The following is a 16,742-nucleotide window of genomic DNA, read 5'->3' on the forward strand; positions in this document are numbered from 1 at the left end:
TATAATGGTCTTTCTTTGCTCAATGCTCTGGAGATATGACGGCAGATGGGGAAAAATGGGAATGCTGGTGTTAGTTTGTACAGTAATGCGGGAATAAATGTCCAACACCTCCTGAGGGTAAACGATGCTAGAATTTCTTACTAGTGTATTATTCAAACAGTGAGGAACGTTTACTGTGTTTTGCACATCTACAAATGTTGCTTACAACAGGTTTACACTCATCATGCACCAGTAGAAAACTTGACCTGCTAATATAAATAGTTGACCCAAAAAACGGTAAATTTTCTGAAAATGTGTTCATCCTTCGATATCCAAGATTTATGAGTTTGTTTCTTCATCAGATTTGAGAAATGCAGCACTGCATCAGTGTCTCAGCAATGGATGATCTGGCAGAATGGGTGCCGCCAGAATGAGAGTCTTAATGCCGGATGTGTTTCAGTTTTTGTCTTCTTCCAGATACAAGCAACTGGATGGAGACTGGAGTGCCGTGATTACTTGTAGGATTATTGTGATGTTTTTTATCAGCTGCCTGGACTCTTTCGACGGCACCCATTCAATTCGCAAAATGGTGAGCAAGTGATGCAGTTCTACAAATATGATGAAGAAACAAACTCATCCTGCATCTCGATGGCCTGGGGTGTTCGAATTTTAAGCAAATTTCTCATTTTTCAGTGAATCATCCCTTTTAATGCTGATGCAAACGCCCGGCCTGCTCGCTCTCTCCAGTTTGGCAGTTAAATTAGAATCAAGTTGTCGTTTTTTTTTTGCAGGAGCGATTATCCCAGTGACCACGTGTGATTCACCACTCATACACCTGCATGCACACTTCCTAATAAGCACACGCGATGCACCAAAAAGGCAGGATAAAAAGCCTTGATTATACGTCAAATTTTTGCATTATTGCTCAACTCTGAAATGACTCTGCATGAATGCAATATTCATCGTTGTTCCCTCAGTAACCTTGTGCATAAAATCCGCCTGTGTTTTTCCCTACCTCGCCCAAAGTGAAGTATTCCATTCAAGTTAAAATCCTGTGGGGAAGATAAACAGAGACGTATAATCTGAGAAAATGTATCAGGATTAAATGTCACACACAAATCAGATCTCGGCAGAATATGATGACTCCATCTCTGACCGCCTGTTTTTACAAGCGCCATTACACATTTCTTTTGTTTCTCTTCGTCATGGCTTAAACTCACTTGACCTCATTTCCTAACCTTATTACAAATGAAACTCCTCAAATGTCATATATTTACAGGCATTTGTTGCTCATTTAGTGGCCAGACCAATGAATCATATATTAAATATATCTTTAATAATAATGTGTAATATTCTCTGCACTGTTTCTAGGTCGTGTTGTTGTTGAGCTGCGTGAACTTCTCTTTGTAGAGACTGCCAGATTTTCTTTTTGATCTTAAATCAAAAAACATGATTTATATACTATTCTCTAGGTCTTATTTAAATATTTTGAATTAGATTTTATTTTTTATATTTTCTGTTTTCGCTTTTAATTTCAGTTGAAGTTTTATAGTGATTTTGTTGTTTTTGTCATTCATGTATTATTATTTAAAATGTTTTGTATAGTTTTTTCTTATGTTTCAAGTTTTATTTAGCTTAAAAATGAAATTAAATTTATGCATTTAGTAGGTATACTTTTAATCAAAAGCTGAATTTACAAAGTATTCTGTATTATCACTTTCGCCCAAATATGTGTCTCGTGGAATCAAAAACCTCAACCTAGCGCACCAGTTTCTTTTTGTTACTTTAGTAATTCAGCTAAATGAAAATGAGATGTATTGAAATGAATTATAAGTTTTTATATTTTATTTCAGTTTATGTTTTCCTATTTCTCAAGCATAACTACTTTTTAGAGTGAGTTTTTGATTTTTCATTTTATGTTTTTTAGTTTTTTAGTTTTTTGTTTTTTAATTAAAGCTTCTTTAGCTTTTTTTTTAGCAATTTTGCCATTATTATGTCTATATAGTTTTTAGTTTTAGTTATTTAATTACTAAACGGAAATGAGAAATGGCAACTAGCTGAAAATATGTGCATGTGTAAGTGTGTAAGTGTGTGTGTGTGTATGTGTGTGTGTCAGTTAATGCTGTCTATTTTAACAACAATTGTCGTAGATTTTATTTTTGCATTTAGTTGTCATTTTAATTTTAGTTAAAGCTTCTCAAGTAATTTTGTTTTGGTATTATTTTAATTTTTTATTATTTCTGTCTCATATTGTTTTTTAAGTTTTAATTTGTAGTTTTAAGTTTAGGTGATTTTACCACTCGAAATGAAATATGAGAAATGTTGTCTTGGCAACTATTAGCTGAAATAAAAGTTAAAAGTTTTATTACATTTGATATTTTATATATATTTTTTAAGTTTTACTTTTTATCTTATTTCAAGCAATGAAGGAAATCTTTTTCAAATTTTAGATTTTATTTTTATATATTTGTAGGTTTCCATTTTTACCTTTAGTTAAAGTTTTAATAATTATGTTGTTTTTGTAATTTTATTCCTTCTTAAATGTCTTTTATATATATGTGTGTGTGTGTGTGTGTAAAAGTGTGCAAAAGTGTGTGTATTGCTTTTGGCAGCTTGCTGGAAAGAAAACCTGTATTTTATTAATTTCTGTAATGCCAGTCTTCTCATTTTGGTACAAAATATTAGGTAATTCTTTTCAAGCAGGAATACTTTTTGCATTTCAAAATTATCATGAACTCAACAAAGGAAAAAATTATTCTAAAGTATAATTTCTTAATCCTTAGTTCAAGTTAATTTCCATTATTTACTAACACATTATTAAAATCAAAAATAGTTTCTGACCTGAGCTATTGTAAACACACAATAAACAGTAATATTTTCATGAACTAATGTTAACATAGATTGATAAACACTGTGACAAATTAATACTTAATTTTAGTTAACTAACAATAACTAATGGGACCTTATTGAAAAGTGTTAGCAGAATATTTAATATTTTTTTTAGATACCGTCAACAACCCAACCCATGTTCATTTTCACTCATTAAATCATTCGATGATATCATTTTTAATTTTGTATTAAACTGGCAAAATGCAAAATAAAAGCCTTTCCACTATTAGTCTGTTGGATGTGAAGTTGAACAGGAGGTTGGAGCCTCATCAAATGGACTCCGACCTGCTTTTTCTAAAAGCCAAATCTGCTAGCAGACGCTTCAGTTCCCCACAGGCCCGCTGGGCTCACTTTGACACACTCACGTTCATCATGCTTAACAACAACAGATCAGAGCATCAGTGCACGAAGTCCTGCTTCAAAACGCCGAGCAGAAGCCACCACTCCTTCTAAACTCAGTGATGGAGCGGATGAAGTGTTTTCATGGATTCAGCTTGGAATTATGGAAGCAAACTGCGCTGATATGATATTCTCTGTTGTTTTTCCCGCAGCAAAACAAGTTGGATTCCAACCCTCAGCAATCTGATCAAGAGGAAACAGTGAGCTGAGAACCTGATGGGCCAAGCTGATCCAGACGGTCAACATGTGGAGGTGAAGCTGACATTCAGTGCGCTTTGCAGCAGTATCCTCAGATTGTGATCCTCTAAATTAGTTCAGTACATTCACTTTAATGTTAATGCCTTCATATACACTACCTTGCTCAAAGTTCTCCGGGATCGGTAAGACTTGTGATGCTTTTTCTTCTGCTCATCAGGCTTGCATTTATTTGATCAACAAAAAAAAAAAACAAAAAACAGTAATCTTGCAAAATGTTTTTATGCATATAAAATAATGGTTTCTATTTTATTATCCTTTAAAATATATATTTATTTTCTGTGATCAAATTCTGTATTTTCAGCATCATTACCCAGTCTATCAGTGTCACATGATCTTCAGAAATCATTCTAATATGCTGATTTTGCTTTATTTAGAATTTATTTTGTGTTGATGAATGAATTATTATATATATATATGTATATATGTATGTGTGTATATATATATATATTTTTTTTTTCCCCTTTGAAACTGTGAGACTTTTTTCTTTCAGGGGATTCTTTCGATGAATAAAAAAGTTAAAAAGAAACGCCATTTATTCAATATATAAATCTTTTCTAACAAAATCTTTGCTATCACTTCTTAACATTTAACACATCCTCTAACAAAAAGTTTTTAATTTTGATTTCAAAAAAATGAAAAGAATAAAAATGTACTGGACCCCAGACTTTTAGAACTGTAGTGTATATTGTTAGAAAATATTTCTTTTTAAATAAATGCTCTCTTTTTAAAATTTATCCAATAAAGAATAAAAAAGTATCACGAAGTTCCAAAAAAATATATACAGCACAACAGTTTCCAGCACTGATAATAAATCATCATATTAGAATGATTTCTGAAGATCATGTGATACTGAAGACTGGGTACTGATGCTGAAAAATTCAGTTGCACATCACAGAAATAAATTACAGTTTATTGTATATTAAAATAGAAAAAAGTTATTTTTAAAATCATAATAATTTTTCACAATATTACTTTTTTTTTTCTAGTTTTAATTAAATAATTGCAGTCTTGATGAGCAGAAGAAACTCCTGTAAAAATTATTAAAAATCGTTCTGATCCCAAACTTTTGACCGCAGTGTATATATCCCAAAAGTACAAATGTTTTTATTTTTATGCATCACTTGTAAGCTGGAAAACATGTTTTTGTAACAGTAATTTGTTCAGACTTTCATTAAAGTTAAACTACTTTTGTTATGTTTTATTAGTTTTTAAGTTTTAGTTATTTTAGTGCTTCAACTAAATGAAAATGAAAAATGTTGCCTTGGCAACTAGCCAAAATAATGTACTTTTCTTTTTATTTTATTTTATTTCTGTTCATTTTTATCTTATTTCAAGTAATGGAAATGATTTTATAGTTTTATATTTTATTTGTATATTTTCAGTTTTCATTTTAATTTTAGTTGAAGTTTTTAGTAATTTTATTTTTTGTGATTTTATTATTATTTTTTTTTTTTTATTATGTCTATATAGTTTTTAAATTTTTATTTTAGTAACTTCAACTTATTAAATATTATATATTATATTTTTTATTAAATAGAATATTATTATCTTATATTTATATTTTTAAACTACTTTTAGCAAATATAGCCTTTGCTGCGAGCCAGAATATTTTTTTGTAATATTTAATTTTATTTCAGTTAATCTTTACCTTATTTCAAGTATTTTTTTTTTATATAGTTTTAAATTTAGATTTTATTTCTTATATTTTCAGTTTTCATTTTAATTTTTTTAGTTAACATTTTTTAATAATTTTGTGTTGTCATAATTTCATTTTTTTTTTTTTTATGATGTCTATATAGTTTTTAAACTTGAAAAAAAAAAAAGAAGTTTGCTGTATTTTTAAAATACATTAAATCTATTTTTATGGACCTTTTAGGATTTTTTCTTGACATTATTAGTAAATCAAGTTTAAGTTTAAGTCATTTAAGTTTAAGTTTAAGTTTATTTAAAGCCAGACAGCTGTTATTCTGCTTATATTATACAGCTATTCTGATTATTATTAATAACAAAATGACTAATTTTCATATAAAATATTTGTCTTTTATTATATCACTGTTGTTTTTGTTTAATAAAACCACATGTACTGTAATTTTAGGCGTGCAGCTTCATGCTTCCAGCCTCCAATGTATTTATTTCATTTATGAAATGTAAATATTTTTTTTTTATGTTTTGTGCACATTTGTGTTATTTTTTGACTTTGGACTTGTTTGTTGATTGATTTGATCATTTTATCTCAGCACAATGCAGCTCACCAGGAGAGCAAACTGACAGAAGAGTGCACACACAACTGATAAACATCGCATACAGCAGAGAAGACAAAACCATCGGCACCAAGATCAAAGAAGGAAAGGTAATCGAAAGCATTAAATTGATCAAAAGAGACAGTAACGACATTTATAATTTTACAAAAGATTTCTCTTTCAAATAAATGCTGTTCTTTTGAACTTACTTTTCATCTGTGAATCCTGAAAAATAAAATATATGACTGTTTTCACAAAAAATATTGTGCAGCACAACTGTTTTCAACATTGATAATAATCAGAAATGTGTCTTGAACAGCAGATCATCATATCAAGACTTATTATCTCATGGCATTTTGATTCTCAAATAAATGTAGACATTTATAGACATTTGCACTGGAAAATAAGACAAAAACACTGAGGAAGAGTATTCATTTTTTACAGTAAAAGTTATTTCCATATTTTCAACCGCTGGGAGAGTAGAGCTATTTATTCGAAAATGTGTTTTTATAGTTACATTTTAATATTTTCACTTTTCAGTTTAATTTTAGTTAAAATTTTAGTCATTTATATTTTTTTTGTAATTGTATTATTATTATTTATTATTATTTTTTTTTAATGATGTCTATGTAGTTTTTAAGTTTTAGTTTGAGTTATTTAGGTACTTCAGCTAAATGAAAATAAGAAATTTAGCTGAAATAAAATAAAAATATATATATATATATATATATATATATATATATATATTTTTAAATATATAAGAAATATTTTATTTCATTTAATGTTGTTTTTTATTTTAAGTAATGATTTTTTAAACAGTTTTAGAGTTTATTTTATATTTTCATTTTTTATTTTAATTTAACTAATTTTGTTGTTTTTGTATTTTTCAAAATTATGTCTATGTAGTTTTTTTTACATTTTAGTTTTCGTTATTTTATTACCTGAACAATATGTAAATAAAAATTATTAAATTATAAAAAAGCTGAAAAAAAAAAAAAAGTTTTATACACACACACACACACACACACACACACAAACACACACACATACATATATATATATATATATGCACATGTATGTATATATTTACAGCCAGACAGCTTTTATTTATTTATTTAAAAAAAAAAACTATTTATTATGAATTAATGGAAAAACTTTCAAGTTTTGCTAATAAAACTCATTGTGTTTCTCCCTAAACCCAAACATTTAGAGACCATACTGATGTATTGTGTTCCCTTCAATTTGGTCCTTAAATGTTCTTGATGTGGTCTTAAAAAGGTCTTAAAGCAGTCTTGAATTGACCTTCATCAAACCTGCAGAAACCCTGTTTATATCTGATGACAAAGTGAATAATCCTTGACCTTTTTACATACTCTTCGTTTGGTGGTAACAAGAAAAGGGCAGACTCTTAATGTAGGTTTGGGTTCTCATGCGCGTGTTTGTCTGTTTCTAGGTGGTCCGCTTGAGAAAGCTCGCTCAGCAGATCTCTAACTGTAAGCAGTTCGTGGAGAGATCGTCCTCGCTCATCGCTTCAGGCCGCATCAGGTGCTGAAAGAGACGGATCACGCCTCTCGATTCCCTGCAGACCGCCAAGAGCCGCCTCAGAGCGGTGAGAGGACATCGCCAGTATACAGCAGAGCCGGCCGTGAATAACAATGAGTTCAGAAGACGTGGACTCTACATGATGGACCCAAAACCAGTCTTAAGGGTCCATTTTGGGTCAAATTTTGAAACTATTTGAAAATCTGGAATCTGAGGGTGCAAAAAAATCAAAATATTCAGAAAATCATCTTTAAAGTTGTTCAAATGAAGTTCTTAGCAATGCATATTACTAATCAAAAATTAATCTTTGATATAATTACGGTAGGAAATTTACAAAATATCTTCATGAAACATGATCTTTACTTAATATCCTAATGATTTTTGGCATAAAAGAAAAATGTATAATTCTGACCCATATAATATATTGTTGGCTATTGCTACAAATATACTCCAGAGACTCAAGACTGGTTTTGTGCTGCAGGGTCACATATATAGTGTGGTGGAAGCTAAGAAGTAAATGAGTTTGTGCGTGTCATGATTGAAATCTTACAGAGTGTCGATGGCCACAGCGTCCTCACAGATCCTGATCCCAGAGATCAACCTCAACGACGCGGCTCGACGCTGTTTCACCAGACTGGACTTCTCCAGAGAGAAGAAGATGCTGGAGGGTCTGGATTACCTCACGGGTCAGTCCTCCGCCGCATGCATTAAAGCTTTCTAAACAGGGCTATTTCAGTCATGAATGTTTCTGAAAAAGAAGTCTCTTCTGCTCTCAAATGCTCTGTTAATTTGATTAAAAATGGAGTAAATTTTTTTTAAATATTAGAATTTAAAACAGCTGTTTTCTCTGTGAATATGTGTTAGTTAAACTGTAATTTATTTCTGTGATGCAGCTGTATTTTCAGCATCATTACTCCAGTCTTCAGTGTCGTCATGATCTCAGAAATCATGAAAATAGCATTGATTTTGCTGCTCAAGAAACATTTCTGATTATTATCAATGTTGAACACAGTTGTGCTGCTCAATATTTTTGTGGAAACTGATGCATTATCTTTTAAAAGTAATATTTTTTTTTTTCAGTAATAATGCAAAAGTGGCAGTGGAGACATTTATAATGTTATAAAGATTTCTATTTCAGATAAATGCTGTTCTTCTGAACTTTCTATTGATCTGTGAATCCTGAAAAATAAAATATATCACGGTTTCCACAAAAAAATATTGTGCAGCACAACTGTGTTCAACATTGATAATAATCAGAAATGTTTCTTGAGCAGCAAATCTGCATATTAGAATGATTTCTGAAGATCATGTGACACTGAAGACTGGAGTAATGATGCTGAAAATACAGCTGCACATCACAGAAATAAATTACAGTTTAACAGAGATTCACACAGAAAACAGCTAATTTAAATTTTAATAATATTTCACAATTTTTACTGTATTTTTGATCAAATAAAAGCAGCCTTGATGAGCAGAAGAGACTTCTTTCAAAAAATTAAAAAATATACATGAATTATTGTTGATCAGATCAGTGTGGTTTAGTTGTTTGTCCTACTGAAAATAAGACAAAATGTAATTAATATAATAGCTGCAAAAATTACATACATATACTAATATAATGTATTTTACTAAAGACTTTTACTAAATTAAACATCTAATGAATAATATATTAAATATATGCATTGCTGTTTACTCAACATAAAATAGAGCTTGCAGAGCTAGAGTCCTTTATGTCTTGTTTTTGCATAAAATGTTTTGTGCCTTAAAGGGCAAACATACGGCAGAAATGTGGATGGCGTTACTATTATTAGCATGAAGTGATTTTGTGCAGCAAGAGTGAGCTGTTGGCAGAGAAATCAAGCAGACTGTGTGTTTGATGAGTCCCTCGAGCCGGCCGTCTGCCGTGACTCAGAGTGAAGGACCTCACAGAGATCAAAAACCAGAACAACATATTTCCTTCAGTCCCTTCTGCTCCCATCTACTTCCTCAAGCAGACTGGATGCGGATAACATCGTTACTGCATGCTGTCTGATTTTTGGCACAGATGAACTTCATAAAGAGGAAAATGTTGGTTTTCACAGTTATTACAGAGTTACAGCCTTTAAAGACAACCGTGTTAGTGAAAGAAACGCACGTCTGGCTGTAGCTTTAAATGCTTTGTTGGTTTTGAAAGAAACCGTAATGCTTTATTCTGAGGATATCTGAGAGGTTTGATAACAGCGCCACATGAAGGCAGAAATAATAAAACACATTGATTTACATTAAAAAAATCATCCACTGGAAGCTGTTGAAGTTCATTCAGTGTGATGTGTTTGATTTAAACCAATTCAATTTTATGATGTAATATATATATATATAATTATTATTATTATTATTATTTTTAATAATAATGTATACACATACATATATATATATATATATATATATATATATATATATATATATATATATATATATATATATATATATATAGATAAATAATATATATTTCCTTTATTTTTTGCTTCAAGAATGTATGTATATGTAATAATTTATATATCCCCCCTCCCCTTTTTCTTCCTCAGGATTATGTATCTTAAATAAATAGATAGCTGATTAAATATTGCAGAGATAAACATAACTAGAATTTACTATATTATTTACTACATTTACAATACTAATATATATATATATATATATATATATATATATATATATATATATATATATATATAAATATGGTGTTCGGGCCCTTATTAATATTTTGATTCAGTTTTTTACATTTTTTAGTTATTTTTAATACATCTAAAATTACTTCTTAAACTAAATTTAAATTATATATATATATATATATATATATATATATATATATATATATATATATATATATAAAACCTATGTATTGTTTTTTTTTTTCAGCCGTATTTTCAGCTTTATTTAAATTAACTAATTTAATTAATTTTAATAGCTTTAGTAGTTTTTTTTCTTTGTTTAGTGACACATAAATTTATACATTTTATTTCAGTTGACGTCAATTTTATTTCAAGAAACATTTTTTTTTCATCTAATTTTAGTTTCAGTTTTAGATTTAGTTATCTGTAATAACCCTGAATTTATTTGTTTATTTAATTTACTTATTTTTGCTCAGGATAACGTATTCGTAAAGGGAAGCGGTTGTGTTTTATTGTGTTATTGCATTTTTATAATAAAAGAAAAAAGCAATTCATAATGCAAAACAAGTGAGTTTCGGGCAAAAGTAACAGCTGCTGTAGCTAGTAAAGACAGACGTGTGTTTCTATATATCACTTGTTTTCTGTCACAGCTCCGAACGCTCCCAACATCCGCGAGGAGCTGTGCACTGCGTCTCACGACACCATCACAGTGCACTGGACATCAGAGGACGAAGTTCAGCGTTGTTCATACACACCATCTCCACCGGACAGACCAACGTCGTCAGTGAGTGACCGAGACCAAACGAGCCCAAAATCGACTCCAGATCACCATATCTATCCAACTCTACAATAAATCCTCAATAATTCTCTAATATTTTCATCTAATATTTTTTTATTTAATTTTATTTTTATTTTAGCTTATTGTATAGTTTTTTATTTTATTTAAACCTTATTTAAATTAATTAACTACATTTTTTGTGGTTTTATTAGTTTTTTCTTTATGTTTGGTGACTTTGACCTCATAATAATTATTATTTATGGATGGCTGAATAAATATTTAGCTGCTATTTATTTTTATTTTAGTGTTAGTTCTAGAATTTTTTTTTTATTATTATATTACAGCTTATTATATTGTTTGTTTGTTTTTTTTACTTTATTTAAACTTTATTTCAATTAATTTATTTATTTTTTATTAGTTTTATTAGTTTTTTCTATATGTTTGGTGACTTTGACTTCATAATAATAATTATTTATAGATGGATGAATAAATATTTAGCTGTTATTTATTTTTTATTTCAGTGTTAGTTTTAGAAATTATTATATTGTTTATTATTATATTACAGCTTATTGTTGTTGTTTTTTTTTTTTTTTTTTTTTTTTTTACTTTATTTAAACTTTATTTCAATTAATTAATTAAATTTTAATTAGTTTTATTAGTTTTTTCTTTATGTTTGGTGACTTTGACCTCATAACAATTATTATTTATAGATGGATAAATAGATATTTAGCCATTATTTATTTTTTATTTCAGTGTTAGTTCTAGAAATTTTAGAACTGAAAACATATTTCTGTTCAGGTTAATTGCCATGGCAACATGTTTTAAAGTTTAGGCTTTTCATAAAAATATTTTATGAAATAAAAGTAAATGAATAAAAATATTCATTTATCCTTTTATTTATTTATTATTATTTATTTATTTATTTATTATTATTATTTATTTATTTATTTATTTAATTTTTAGTTTGATTAATTTTAGAACTTAAGCTTAAAACATATTTCAGTTCATGCTTTTTTAAGTTTAGTGTTTTAATTGATCATTTCTTCTTATCATTATTATAAATTGTATTCTTATATTTTTAATTTCAGCTTTATTTTAGCTTTATACCATCTCTACTGGCCAGACTAACGTCGTCAGAAAGTAAACCGTGCCGAAACTCGCTCCAGATGACCGTCTGTAAAAATCAGGCCGACCGTATCCATCTGTAATGTCATTAAGTGAAGAACGAGAAATCGAATCAACCCGCGCTGTGATTTTATTACCAACCCATCACTTTATAAAGCGCTGCAGGGGTCAGGATGGTATTACGGCACGAAAGACTGAGGCTAGATCAGACGTCAATCAGGTTACAGTGAACCTAAAGCACAATTCAGATGCTGTCAGGCAGATCTGAGGACGAACGCAGAGCCAAAGCAGCAGAAAACACTGCAAACCAGTCATGCATCTCAATGCAATAACATCAGATCCTGTGATTGCAGGAATGAATTTATGCAATTTATTTGCAACTTGCTTTTTTGTTGCATTTTCACAGTTTTTTTTGCAGAAATGTTAAACGATAAAAAAAAAAAAAAAATGCAAAAGTAAACAATGATGTAACAAATTGTCAAAACTGTCTTAAAAAAGATTCTGCATCAAACACAGTTCTGTGTTTTCAGGAAGCAAGAATTATAAGTTTCTTTATACTTGTGTCACTGTATTTTTGCACAGTTGATTTCATTAATCATGCACAAACTATTTACTGATAATTGTATTCTTACTGTCACTAATGCTAATTCAGAAATGCATAATGATTATTGCTGGGTTTTCACGGCAAAACAACACAAGAAACACCTCATCGCTGCAGTTTTTAAGAAAAGCTGCTGCATATTTAGTTTTGGTTTGCAAAAATCAAAAACAAATTTAATGAAGAAGAAAGTGGAGCTTGTTTCTTCTTCATTTTAGTATTTCAACTTAAAACACATTTTATTTTATTTTATTTTATTTTATTTTAGCTTTATTTTAGCTTTATTTCAGTTAATTAATTCAGTTAATTTGGATGGATTCATTCATCCATCCAAGTATAGTGGCCTGAAAGGATAAATGAATATTTAGCTTTTATTTATTTTTACTTCAGTTTTAGTTCGATTAATTGTGTTATTTCAACTTAAAACACATTTTAGTTCATGTTGTTTAAGTTAAGTTTTTTCATTGAATATTATTACAATTATTATTAATTTTATTTCAGCTTGATTTCAATCAATTAATTAAATTCATTTTCAATAGTTTTATTTTTATTTTTTCTTTATGTTTAATGACTTTGACCTCATAGTAAAATTATTCAGGATTTCCTGGATGGATAAATGAATATTAAGCTTTTATATATTTTTATTTCAGTTTTACTTTGATTAATTGTATTATTTTTAAACATATTTCAGTTCAGTTTTTCGTCCAATTATTTTATTTTATTTTATTTTATTTTATTTTATTTTATTTTATTTTATTTTATTTTATTTTATTTTATTTTTTTATTTTATTTTACACCAGGCCTGAAATGATTTTACTTGTCAAGCTTCATTTTAGTATTATTATTATTATTATTATTATTTGTGTTAAACGTGCGTGACGTTTCAGGTCTGTGTAACTCGATGGACAGCTGGATGATCGTGCCCAACATTAAGCAGAATCACTACACGGTCCACGGCCTGCAGAGCGGAACCAAGTACATCTTCATGGTGAAGGCCATGAATCAGGCTGGGAGCCGCAGCAGCCCTCCGGCCAAACTCAAGACCAACAGTGAGCCTTCACTGCACTTACAATACACTGCCTGCAGCAGAGATTTACTTCAGAATTTAGTCTTAAAATGATTTATATATTTGATAGGAATTAACTTTTATTTTTACATTTTCAGTTTCATTTTTATATTTATTTATGTTTTCAGTATCATTAATATTGTTAAGGGCATTTGTCATTTTTATTATTATTATTATTTTTTTTTAGTATTTAGTTGAAATGTATTTTTATTTCAGCTTTAGTTTTATTAATTTTAGTACTTCAACTTAAACATATTTCAGTTCAGTTAGCTGCCGTGGAAACACTTCTCATGTTCAGTTTTTTAAGTTTAGGTTTCTCATCTAACATTTATTTTTTATTTTATTTTCTGCTTTATTTCAATTATTTAATTTAATAAATTTTTATTAGTTTTGTTATTTCTGTGACTTTGACCTTTAATATATATATATATATATATATATATATATTATATATATTTATTTATTTCTGTTTTAGCTTTAACAATTTTAGTACTTCAACGTAAACATATTTCAATTCAGTTAGTCGCCATGGCAACATTTCTAATAAGCTTAAGTGTGTCATCTAATATTTATTTATGTTTCAGATTTATTTTATTTCAGCTTTGTCTTTATGTTTAGTGTCTTAGATCTTATAGTAAAACTACTTATGATTTCATGGATGGACGAACAAATATTTAGCTTTAAATTTTTTTTTTTTTTTTCATCAGTTTTAGTTTTATTAATTTTAGTACTTCAGCTTAATTCAGTTCAGTCAGTTACCATGTCAATATTTTTTTCCTCTGTTATTTTATGTTATTTTAGTTCATCTTTATTTCAGTGAATTCCTGTCTGTGTCTCTGAGCTCACAGTAAACAGCTGCAGGGTTTCCTGTGATTGGCAGCTGATGCATTGATGGGATGGCTGTGATTGTCTGTGAATGGCAGGTCAGCCGTTTAAGCTCGACCCGAAGTCGGCTCACAGGAAGCTGAAGGTGTCCCATGACAGTCTGACGGTGGAGCGGGACGAAGCCTCGTCCATGAAGAGCCAGGCTCAGGACCGCTTCGGCAGCACAACACAAACCTCCACATGGGGAACGTGTTCATCGACAGCGGCCGGCACTACTGGGAGGTTCTGATCGGAGGAAGCACATGGTAAACACACACAGAGCCACTCTAAACCCTTTCACAACACACACCTGCATAGCTTCCTCGTCTTATTTAAACATAGTGATATGATGATGTTTGTCAAATGACAATATATTGGAAAAGAGCCTAGTTATTTTAGTATTATTTAAATATTGTTATATTATTTATTACTATTTAGAAACAGCTTTTATGCCTATAATTTATATATATATATATAATTTTTTATTATTATTATTTTCTTTTTTCAGTTAATTGCCAAGGCAATGTTTCTAATTTTCTAATTTTAAGTTCTTCTTCAAATGTTTATATTTTATTTTATTCATATTTATTAATATTTTATTTTATTTCATCATATTTTATTTATATTTCAATTTTAGTTATAGTAATTTTAGTACTTCAATTTAAACTTATTTACTGTATATCAGTTAGTTGCTAAGACAACATTTAAAAAAAATACATTTTAAGTTTAAGCTCTTTATCTGATATTTTATTTTATTATTTAATTTTATTTTTCATCATATTTATTTATTTTTATTTTATGTATAGTAATTGTAGTACTTACATTTAAACTTATTTATTTCTGTTAGTTGCCATTTCAGATTTTTATGTTTTCAAGTTTAAGCTCTTCATCTAATCTAATTTAATTTAATTTAATTTAATTTAATTTAATTTAATTTAATTTAATTTAATTTAATTTAATTTAATTTAATTTAATTTAATTTAATTTTTTATTATATTTATATTTATATTTATATTTATATTTATTTAACTTTTAGTAATTTTAGTACTTCAAATTTTTAGTACAAAATTTACTGTATTTTTGATCAAATAAATGCAGCCTGAGTGAGCAGAAAAGACTCAGAAACATTAAAATATCTCTAATTCCTTCTAGGTTTGCTATCGGGATCGCCTACAAATCGGCTCCCAAACACGGCTGGGTCGGGAAGGACTCGGCATCATGGGTACTGAGCCGCTGCAACACCTCGTGGGCCGTGCGGCCACAACAGTAAGGAGTTCCCCATCGAGCCGCCTCCTCACATGCGCGGCGTCTGGGCCCCTGCTCGACCACGACACCGCCTCTCTGGCGCTTTTTACGACGCCGCTGGAACGCAGCACCTGCACACCTTCGACATCGCCTTCTCTCAGCCCATCTGTCCCGTCTTCAGCGTGTGGAACAAGTGCTTGACCGTCCTCACCGGGCTCCCCATCCCAGACCACTTAGAGATCAGTGACCCTCACGACTGAACGCACCTCCATTAAACCTGCTGACCGCGTGCAGAACTGAAAATGTGCTCACCCTCAGGCCATCCGAGATGAGGATGAGTTTGTGTCTTTATCAGATTTGGAGAAATGCAGCATTGCATCACTTGCTCAACATTGGAGTGAATGGGTGCCGTCAGAATGAGAGTCCAAACAGCTGATAAAAACATCACAATAATCCACAGCACTCCAGTCCATCAGTTAACATCTGGAGAAGACAAAAGATGAAACAAATCATTAAGCATTAAGACGTTTTTAACTCAAATATGAGTTCATAATCCATAATAACTCTTCCTGCAGTGAAAAAGTGCATCTCCTGTTGTCTCTCACATCAGAATCCAGACACATATTTGTGTAGAGCTGTTTAAACGGTGCTTGATCTGTGCAGATTTCTCTCCTGATTCAGACCAGAACACTTTCTCACTGGAGGAAGTGTTATTATGGATTATTACTATTTTGAATTAGCCTTTATTTGTATGGTTTCAGTTTTCATTCCCCATCCCCCAATTTTAGTAATTTTCTAATGTGCTTTTGTCATTTTTGTTAGTTGTTGTTTTTTTATATTTCTTTTTAGCTCAAAAAAATTTTTGTTTCCATTTTAGTTTTAGTAATTTAGTACTTCCACTGAAACTTATTTATTTCAGTTAGTTACCATGGCTGTATTTTTAATATTATTTTTTAATAATTATTTTTGTTTTATTAATATTAATATTTAATTTTTAATTTCACCATATTTAGTTTCTTTTTATTTTAGTACTTCAAATTAAACACAACTAATTACAATTTTTTACGTGTTTTTTTTTTCGTTTAATTTTTTTATTTTATTAATATTA

At 29.4% G+C, this 16,742-nt stretch overlaps 1 pseudogene; it reads left to right on the plus strand.

Annotated features, from left to right (window-relative positions):
- The first annotated feature begins 394 nt into the window (after nt 1–394).
- LOC109086796 lies at nt 395–16,041 on the plus strand (annotated as a pseudogene).
- Nucleotides 16,042–16,742: the final 701 nt, after the last annotated feature.

The sequence above is a fragment of the Cyprinus carpio genome, chromosome A9 (genome assembly GCF_018340385.1).
Source record: "Cyprinus carpio isolate SPL01 chromosome A9, ASM1834038v1, whole genome shotgun sequence".
Taxonomy (NCBI): Eukaryota; Metazoa; Chordata; class Actinopteri; order Cypriniformes; family Cyprinidae; genus Cyprinus; species Cyprinus carpio.